Below are 10141 nucleotides of genomic sequence, written 5' to 3' on the forward strand. Positions count from 1 at the left end.
TGTCCTATTCAGATATTTAAAATAAATAAATATCTTACTTATAAAAACCTAAAAAATAGAATATGCAGACTTTAATTATATTCATTTTAGTTATATCAAATTATTTTAATATTGAGTTCTTGGGAAGAATTATCATATTCTTATTATTTCATTTGGAAAGAGAAATATTTGACCTAAAGTATTTTAGGGATTATTTTCTCTTCAATTGGAAATATTTGAATATTTTCTATTTTTTCTTAGAATTTTCTATGATTGAATCTGGAATAATAGGATCGTAATTTATATTTATATTTGAATTCTTAGATTTTCACTACTAGAGACAAATTATAATCGATGTGTACCAATTTTGGACGTTGTGGGGGTTCTAATTCTTTCCCAAACGTAACTGACCACAAATCTTTTTTTTATTACTAAAAAGAATGATTTTTTGGTTATGCGCAAACTGGTTTATCTTTTAAATGACGTTTTCTTAAAAAACTATTTTAAAATGTAATTTTTAGGTATTTGACCTACCTAACCCAAAAAGGTCGATGGCGACTCCAAAACATTTCATTAAAAACCATTTATTATCTTGCTTTTTTGCCAAGAAAATTCGTGCCCATGCGAAAATCGTTACGACAGCTTGGCGACTCTGCTGGGGAAAGAAAAACTGGTCAAGCCCTAAATCGATTATATATTATCTTTATAGTTAGAAATTAAGAATTCAGTTTTATTTAATTTACAATTCTTTTGATTTCTTTCAATTTTTTTCTTGTATATTTATATATTTGATTGATTTTCAGATATTAGTATTCAATTTTAGTGTAATGTTTTCTAAAGAATTGAGAATTTCTCCTCACACATAACACGTGCATTGCATAAACATAAGCTCTATGCTTGAGCTCTTTTCCCTTTTAAGTGGGAGTGAAAGTGACGTCTTCGTGAGAATTTATTCTCTGTGTCAGACTTAGCAAGTAGCTTTCGGGGTTTATATACCCTATGTCTTCGTGAGGATTTATTCTTCGTGTCAGGCATAGGGAAATGTGCCCTCTTGAATTGAACTCGATCCGCTTAAGCCTATAATGGGTGAGGATTGAGGGTCTGTTTCGCCCGATGGGGCACCGACAAGGACAATCCGAGTACCTTTACTCCTAAAACTGAAACCCTGCATATAATAAACCTAGAACTTGAGTTTAGACAGAATTTAACCTAAATGAGTCTCGTAAGATTAGTACACAAAGAAAAGTTTTTGAGTTTTTTTTTTAATTTATGTAGTATTAATTTATTTTTTCAAATAAATATATGCGAACTAGAAGTCATGCGGTTAGGTTTATTTTCCCAAACAAAGCATGGAACTAGAAATCATGAGGTTAGAATTTATATATATATATATATATACCATGATAGATATAATCTTTTCTTTCCATTAATTGGTACTAACCATTTTATTTTTTTCCTTATCTATTTTTTATATGCATTGTATTTTGTTCTAACTTGTTTATATTGATTTATTTTGTTTGCATTGCATGTTCATGGTATGATTAGAAGGTATTAATTCGAGAGTGGTCATCAAATTGAAAAGTTTTCATTAATGGACAAAGAGTTTTATGATCAAATAAACTATGACGCAGCCAAGGAATAGCATCCTGAGGGAACTCTGAGGATAGAGGAGAACTATGCACCCAAAGATCGTATGCCCGTTGAAGAGAAAAAGGAGATATGAGAAATAAGATAACAAATGTCTAAGATGATGAGTATAATATATGTTTTAGCCGAAGGAAAAGAGACTTATGCACAAAAAGAGGGAGAGCTCAATGAATATAATTATGCAATCTCATATATACAAGGGACTTTTGATCCTAACCAATTTGAAAAATTACATACAGTCATCATTCATATTCACAAGTTTTCTGGAGATACCCAGAAAATGGTGACAACTGTAAAAGCTCTTAGAAATGAAAAAAAATCATGCAATCTGAAATCATCGAGGTTTAGTCTACTCTCGATGTTGGAAACTCAAATTCAATCCAAGATAAAAGGTGGTTCTTATTTTGATGCTATCCCTATATCATATAAGGAGTTGTACAAGAAGCTACTTGAAGCGCGAGAAGCAGCTTCACAATATGTGAAACCGTGGCAACCTCCGTATCCGAATTATTATGACATCAATGTTCATTGTGAATATCATGCCGGAACTCAAGGACATTCCATTGAGAATTGCATTGGCTTCAAACATCAAGTCCAATGTCTTTTGGATCATGGAATCTTAGAGTTTATTATAAATGATTGATCTAGTTTGGTAACTGAAGGTCCTGCTAGATTAATACCAAAAGTATTCAAAGGTAAGAGTATCAGTAGGGGGTCCAGGAGGAAGAAGATTTACTGATGTACGAGGCTCAAATATGTCATTTAAAGATTGAAAATGATAAATTGAGCACATAAATGGAAACCATGCATGAGGATCTCCAAAAGGTCAATCAAGCCTTTAAAAATGTTGGTATAGGAAATACCCCAGAAGAGTGGATAATAGGGGTCAATAAACTGAAAAAGAACTGCAAGATACACGAAAATCAAGCAAAGAAGTTCTCTCATGATTTACAAATTGCAGAAGAAAGACGCAATACATCTGTCATTGAATTGGGAGGATGTCAAGCCGAAAATCAAATGTTGAATAGTGCTATAATCAACATGGAATATTCATATCAGATCCATCGGAGTGAGATTGATGCTGAACTAGAAGTCACTAAGGCCATAAACCAGATATTGATGAAATGTTTAGATGATTATGAAAATCTTGTACAAGAACTCTGTAACCATAAAGATTCCCTCACAAGAAAAAATGAAAAACATTGTCTATAACTCCGAGAATTGACACAAAAGATGAAAGAAAAAAACAATGTCATAAAGGAAGTTGTTGCTCAAGCAACCAATGTGGCTAATAAACTGGTTGATTTAGCTGGCTTCATGAGAGAATTAAAACAGATTGACAAGTCCACACTTGAGCATGAGTGGAAGTTAATTTGGATGTTAAGGGAAATAGAGAAGTTAGGAGTGAAAGCTATCTCCTATATGTAAAGTTTTATTTGATGTATCGAAACTTTTGTGTTCAATGAAAGCTGTTTTAAGATGATCACTCTTGAATCACACATTTTTCATATATACATACATTTGCATTGCATAATTTGCTTTTTTATTTTTCGCATTCACATAGCATGTTAACATGCGTCATCATGAAAACATGGGAGTAATCTATGAAGGATTTTATAACATAAGTTCTGAAAGTACATTCAAGTCATTCGGGACAAGTCTCTAAAAGATTGAAAATAATGAATGGAATATTAGCACGAGTTTGAAGGATTGAAAGAATCCAAGAGCAACTTGTATAGACTCAACAAGAAATGTTTGATAAAATAAGAAAGTTCCAAGCTGAGTCCAAGGAACAGATGGCCAAGCTTATGAGTATGATGGTTACTATACAGTATTGGGAGAAAACGTTAGAAGACCCTATTGAGTATAAAAAGATGAAAGCCTTGGGAAAAAGTCTGAATATTAATGATACAATTAATGCTATAATGAAAAATGACCAAGAACCTGTTGTCAAACTTAGAAATCCAACTCAACTCCAAAAATCAGAAAATATGACAGAAAGCAAGTTGGGGGAAGCAGAAATTAAGGGTGAAACCTCTAACATGAAAATTAAAGTTGATTTAAAGAAAAAAAGCATGGAAGATGATCAAATTCCATTGAGAAGGCTAAAAAGAGAGAAAGAAAAAGAGGAGGACACATCTCATTCCAATTCCAATCTCATATTCAAAATTGTTACCATTTCTCTTTGAAAGTGGTCTTGTAACACTCATTCCCCCTAGTACTTATTTGCGTCCAGATTGGCAAGATGTCAAAGATTTATGCAATTATCATTATGGAGATTTCAATCACTCTACAGAAAATTGTATAATTCTGAGATTAAAAGTCCAAAACCTTATCAAAGAGGGGTTGCTATGTTTTGAAGAATGAAATCCTAAACTCCCCAGAAACTCAAAACTGGTCGAGGAAAAGAGATCTTCAAGTCACCGTCTCTCTCATGATGTTCAAGAGTCAAACATTTAAAACAAACATTTTAATCATCAGTCACAAGGTCTTCAAATAAGAAAAGTAAACAATTGTAAAGAGACAATGATGTCAAGGGAGATTCTACCCCGTTTTCCTTCAGTTTTATGCAACAAGTTATATCCCAAGTTACTCCAAGCCCAGCTTACTGATCCATGTCTGGATAAGCCTTTATTACCTCCTTACTCGAGTTGGTATAATGAGAAAGTCTTTTGTGAATATCATGCTAGAATTCAAGGACACTCAATTGAGAATTGCGGTAACTTCAAACAACGAGTTTAAGACCTTTTGGTTCATAGAATCATAAAAGTATATATTAACAGTCAGTCCATTTTGGTCATACAATTGGAATTCAACCCCTAAAATGAATTTAATAGGGTCAAGGTAAATGAAGATCATACATCAGAAGATATTGAAAAGAAAAAAAGGCAAAACTAAGAAAGGTGAAGTTTGTATAGCAGATTCAACTCCTGATACTTCTCTGATGCTAAAGAATGAGAAAGAGATGAGAAATAAAAGGAAAGGTAATTCGAGACTGGCCCCTAGGTTTAAGAAGGAATGGGGCAGATATAACCCAGAATACACCTTAGACACCTATATCAGATTTTTTGAAAATAGATGGGACTTCGGTCAGTTTAGAGAACTTGACGAATGCTACGCTAATCACAGCTACAATATATGTTCAGAACCAGGATATAGTTATTGTCACTAATGAGAATTGTTTTGAGCCCAACTTCAAATTGATAAACGAGGAGATGAATCTGACCAAAAAGCTACTAAGAAAGAAGTAGAGATTGGTGCATCTAAGGAATCATCCAAACGAGCCCGGATAAGAGAAATGATCAATAAATTGGGGGGGGGAATGAGGATAAAGACTCTGGTCTAATTATACACCCAACATTCTAGGAGTAATGGGGAATCATAAATAAACAAGTGGAAGTTGTTATCTACCACTATAGTACCTTTCATTTTCAGCATCTTGTTTGAACATTTTTTGTTCATTTTCCTCCTTTTTGATATAAATAAATTTGTGTTGCTTTTATGGTTATGTGCAAGAAATTAAATTTTAATCTTGACATTTTTTAGTATCAAGTAAATTAAATATTCTTTTAATTTTTCAAGAATTATAGATCTTTAGTAAGTGGTAAAATTAGACCTTTCATATCCCATACAATGCCAGAAATATAATTACTTGATCTATTTTTGGTCTGTACCAAAACCAAATCCTGACCCTACATTTATATGAGGATCTGAAGTAATGCATCTACCTGATTTTGAGACATCAAATCTATATGTTTATTGTAACACCCTTAACTCATATCCAACCCGAATACAAGTCTGAGGTTTCACATTGACTTTTCAAACTTTGACTCTTATGGAAAATCCTGGGAATTTTTAAAACTTTCATTAAAACGAAAAACATTAATTTACATAAGACCATAAAATACAAAATCAATCAGAGTATTCGTAATTAACACTTATTACATGCCAACATTCTACACATAACCAAATACATACTTTGTCAATTACTTCTGATCTAATCTCTTAGTAGTATTGATGTCCGTGCTACTTCTATTTCCACTTTTCCTGATTCTTGGTACCTACGTGTAAATCACTTACACGCTAAGTCATAGACTTAATGAGGCAATAAATGAATATACAACAATAAACTTATGAATGTTCATACTTACCATTGGATCATGACATTTCAATATGCAGGTATCTATCGCACGATAACATATAATGCACATACGAAACTTACCTTCTTGTATCACTTTCATTGTAAATCGGTATTTCATTTGCATAGCCTATGTATATTATTGAGAATAGAGGTATGTGAGTACATTGAGGTTGTACACTAATACTGTCACCACAGCTCGTATCAATTCCCTCATGGAGAACCGAACCTTAGTTCAGTATTCATCCCGTAGGACTATTATCTATGTCCCGTAGGACCCCTACATCCCGAAGGACTACATCACGAAGGACTATTATACCCTCGACTCTTGGCATGCCAATTACACCTATAGTTCTCATATCGTATACTATGGGCATTATTGTTATATTTCATATGTTCATGTACTCATATCATTTCTCTTGTGATCATGTATCTCATATCACTTCATATCATGTTCTCATATCACATGTCATATCACATATCATATCACATGAAAATATATATGTCTTATGCATGTATCACAATAATTATCATATATGCATGTTCACCACTACTATATTATAAAAATCAACTTAGGGATTAGACTTATCACAAGTCTTATTCCATTATAATATACATATAGTATGCACTCACCTTAGCTTTGCTTTGATTCCATTCTAATCCTTTGATCATTCCGGAATAAGCTTACTTTTAGTATCTACATAATCACACATGGATTTATATCAGTATTATAACTAATATACTCTAATGGTTCACTCTTTAGACTAAGAGAAAAGTCAATTTCATCTTTTAATGAAGGTATGCATCGATGCACTACTGATGCATCGGTGGATAAAAGGTATTCGATGTATTATTATTACTGGGATACATCGATGCACTCCTTATGCATCGATGCACCAATTGCATTCGATGTTTCATTATTAATGGGATGCATCGATGTACTACTTATGCATCGATGCATGAATTGCATTCGATGTTTTTATTTTAAAAGAGTGCATCGATGCACTACCAATGCATCGATACACCGTTAAACAATTTTTGGGTTTTAACCTTGATGCATTCGATGCACTATGAATGTGCATCGATGCACTCTGCCCAGAATCCTCTTTTTGAACCCGAAAATTCATTCATTTTGGATTAAATCCTTCATGTTTAATCATCTTTTTCATTCTTAACTATAGTACACATCCTTAAACCAATTTATATTCATTTATTTAATCTTAAACCTTCAAATCCTATCATTCATATGTAATTCAAGAATTACATTAATAAATCAACATGTTTGAATTCCGCTTTTAACACTTCGTATATCTTAACTAGATTGATGACAAGTCAAATATAACTTTCAATTCTAGTTATGAACTCTATTCCAAGATTTCATTTAAGAACCTCTAATCTTTAATCTTCTCTATCTCCTTTATATTTTGATCTTAAGATAACTTAAGCTTTCCTTAAGCTTAGTTATCATCTAATGATCAAAACTCAATCTTAAACTTAACAAATAATTAACTAAGTAGAAGACTTACCTTTGAGCTTGGAGATACGGGAGTAGAGGAAGAAGAAGGAGAATAAGTTCTGGAGAAATATCTCCCTACATACTTATCTCTTAATAAAGAGATAAGATAATTATCTTTTAGATAAAAAAACCATTTTGACCTTTAATTTCTTTAATAATTACTAACAACTTTTAGGATTTATTTCCAGATAAATCATTAAACTAATCTATTCTTCTACTTTAATCACCAAATTCTGAAACTTTACAATTAAGTCACTAACCCATAGTTTGGGATGTTACAACTCTCCCCCTTAAGAAAATTTTTCCTTGAATTTTCATTATGCAAAGAGGTAGGGGTACTTAATCCTCATGTCCTCTTCACGTTCCTATGTTGCTTCCTCTACTTTGTGATTCCTCCACAAGACCTTAACCAATGTAATAGTCTTGTTCCTTAGTTGTTTGACTTTATGAGCTAATATTTGAACAAGTTATTCCTCATAAGTTAAATCTGGTCGGACTTCAATTTCTTCAGGAGTCACAATGTGAGATGGATCAGATCTATATTTTCTAAGCATTGAGACATGAAAAACATTGTGTATCTTTTCCATTTCAGGTGGCAAAACTAACTGATATGCTACCGATCCTACCCTCTTAGTAATATCATAAGGTCCAATGAACCGATGACTCAACTTTCCTTTACGTCCAAACCTCAATATTTTCTTCCACGAAGACACTTTCAAGAACACTTTATCTCCGACTTGAAATTCAATTTCTTTCCTTTTTAAATCAGCATATGATTTCTGTCTATCAGCTGCAGCTTTCAGATTATTCTGAATTAGTTGAACTTTCTCTTCCGTATTCTGAATCAACTCAGGACCAATAACTTCTCAATCCTTAAGTTCATACCAGTTCAAGGGCGTACAACATCTTCTTCCGTATAGAGCTTCATAGGGAGCCATTTTGATGCTTGACTGATAACTATTGTTGTATGCAAATTCAGCAAGTGGTAAATACCTTTCCTACGATCCTTTGAATTCAATAACACAAGCTCTTAGCATATCCTCCAGAATTTGAATAGTTCGCTCGGATTGACCATCGGTTTGAGGATGAAACGCTGTACTGAAGTTTAACCAAGTTCCCAATGCTCTATGTAATGACTTCCAAAACCGTGATGTGAATCTAGGATCCCGATCAGAAACTATGGAAATAGGTACACCATGCAACCATATAATCTCTCTAATATACAACTCAGCATACCTATCCATGGAGAAATTAGTTCGTACTGGAATAAAATGGGCTGACTTAGTCAATCTATCCACGATTACCCAGATTGAATACTTTTTGTTCGGAGTTAAAGGCAAACCCGTCACAAAATCCATCGTTATGTTTTCCCATTTCCATTGAGGAATTGAAATCGGTTAAACAATCCTGACGGAACTTGAAGTTCAGCTTTGACTTGTTAACAAGTCAAACACTTTGATACAAATTCCGTAATGTCTTTCTTCATTCTCGGCCACCAATATCGACTCTTGAGATCCATATACATTTTGTTCCCTCCCGGATGCATTGTCAATAGACTACAATGAGCTTCCGTTAACAAATCATTCTTTAATTCATCATCATCTAGAATTACTAATCTTTCTTGATAATACAAGTTCTCATAAGACTTAATCTCATAATCCGTACCCTCTTCATTCTTTATCTGTTGTATCATCTTTAAACACTTTTCATCTTTAACTTGCAATTCTTTAATTCGATTTAGCCATACGGGCTTGACCATCAGTTCTGCACAAATTACACCATCTTCTCTTAATGATAATCTAGCATCAAGAGTTCGCAAAGTTACAAACGTCTTTCGACTCAAGGCATCAGCTACCACATTTGCATTTCCAGGATGAAAATCAATCACCACATCATAATCCTTGAGAAATTCCACCCATCTTCTTTGTCTTAAATTCAACTCTTACTGAGTCATGAAGTATTTTAAGCTCTTATGATCCGTATACAAGTAGCACTTTTCACCATACAAGTAGTGACGCCAGATCTTTAAAGCAAACACTACTGCCGCCATCTCTAGGTCATGTGTTGGATAATTTTTCTTGTGCGGTTTTAGTTGTCTCGAAGCATAGGCTACCACTTTACCTTCTTGCATTAATAAGCATCCCAAACCACTATGAGACGCATCACTATACACTATAAAGTTCTTTCCAGACTCGGGTTGAACTAACACTGGAGCTTCTGTAAGAATTTTCTTTAACTTTTCAAAACTCTCTTGACATTCTTGAGTCCAAACAAATTTTACTTCCTCTTTCAACAGTTTAGTCAGGGGTAATGCTATAATCGAAAAGTTTTTAACAAACCTTCGATAATAACCAGCTAACCCCAGAAAACTTCTAACTTTCGATACATTCTTTGGAACTTCCCACTCCAGAATAGCTTTAATCTTTTGGGGATCCACTCGAACTCATTCTTTAGAAATTACATGTCCAAGGAATGCCACTTCATTCAACCAAAATTCACATTTAGAAAATTTAGCATAAATCTTCTTGTCTCGTAAAATCTGTAAAACAATCTGTAAGTGTGAACTATGCTCTTCTTCTGACTTTGAATATATTAAAATATCATCAATAAACACCACATCAAATTGATCTAAATACGGTTGGAAAATTCTGTTCATTAAATCCATAAAAGAAACTGGTGCATTCGTAACTCCAAACGGCTTCACGATAAATTCATAGTGACCATATCTTGTTCTAAACGTCGTTTTCGAAATGTCTTTTTCTTGAATCTTTAATTGATGATAACCCGAACGTAGATTAATTTTTGAGAACACTGAAGCTTCCTTTAATTGATCAAATAAATCGTCGATTCGGGGAAGTGGA

The sequence above is a fragment of the Hibiscus syriacus genome, unplaced genomic scaffold (genome assembly GCF_006381635.1).
Source record: "Hibiscus syriacus cultivar Baekdansim isolate YM2019G1 unplaced genomic scaffold, ASM638163v2 tig00110336_pilon, whole genome shotgun sequence".
NCBI lineage: Eukaryota > Viridiplantae > Streptophyta > Magnoliopsida > Malvales > Malvaceae > Hibiscus > Hibiscus syriacus.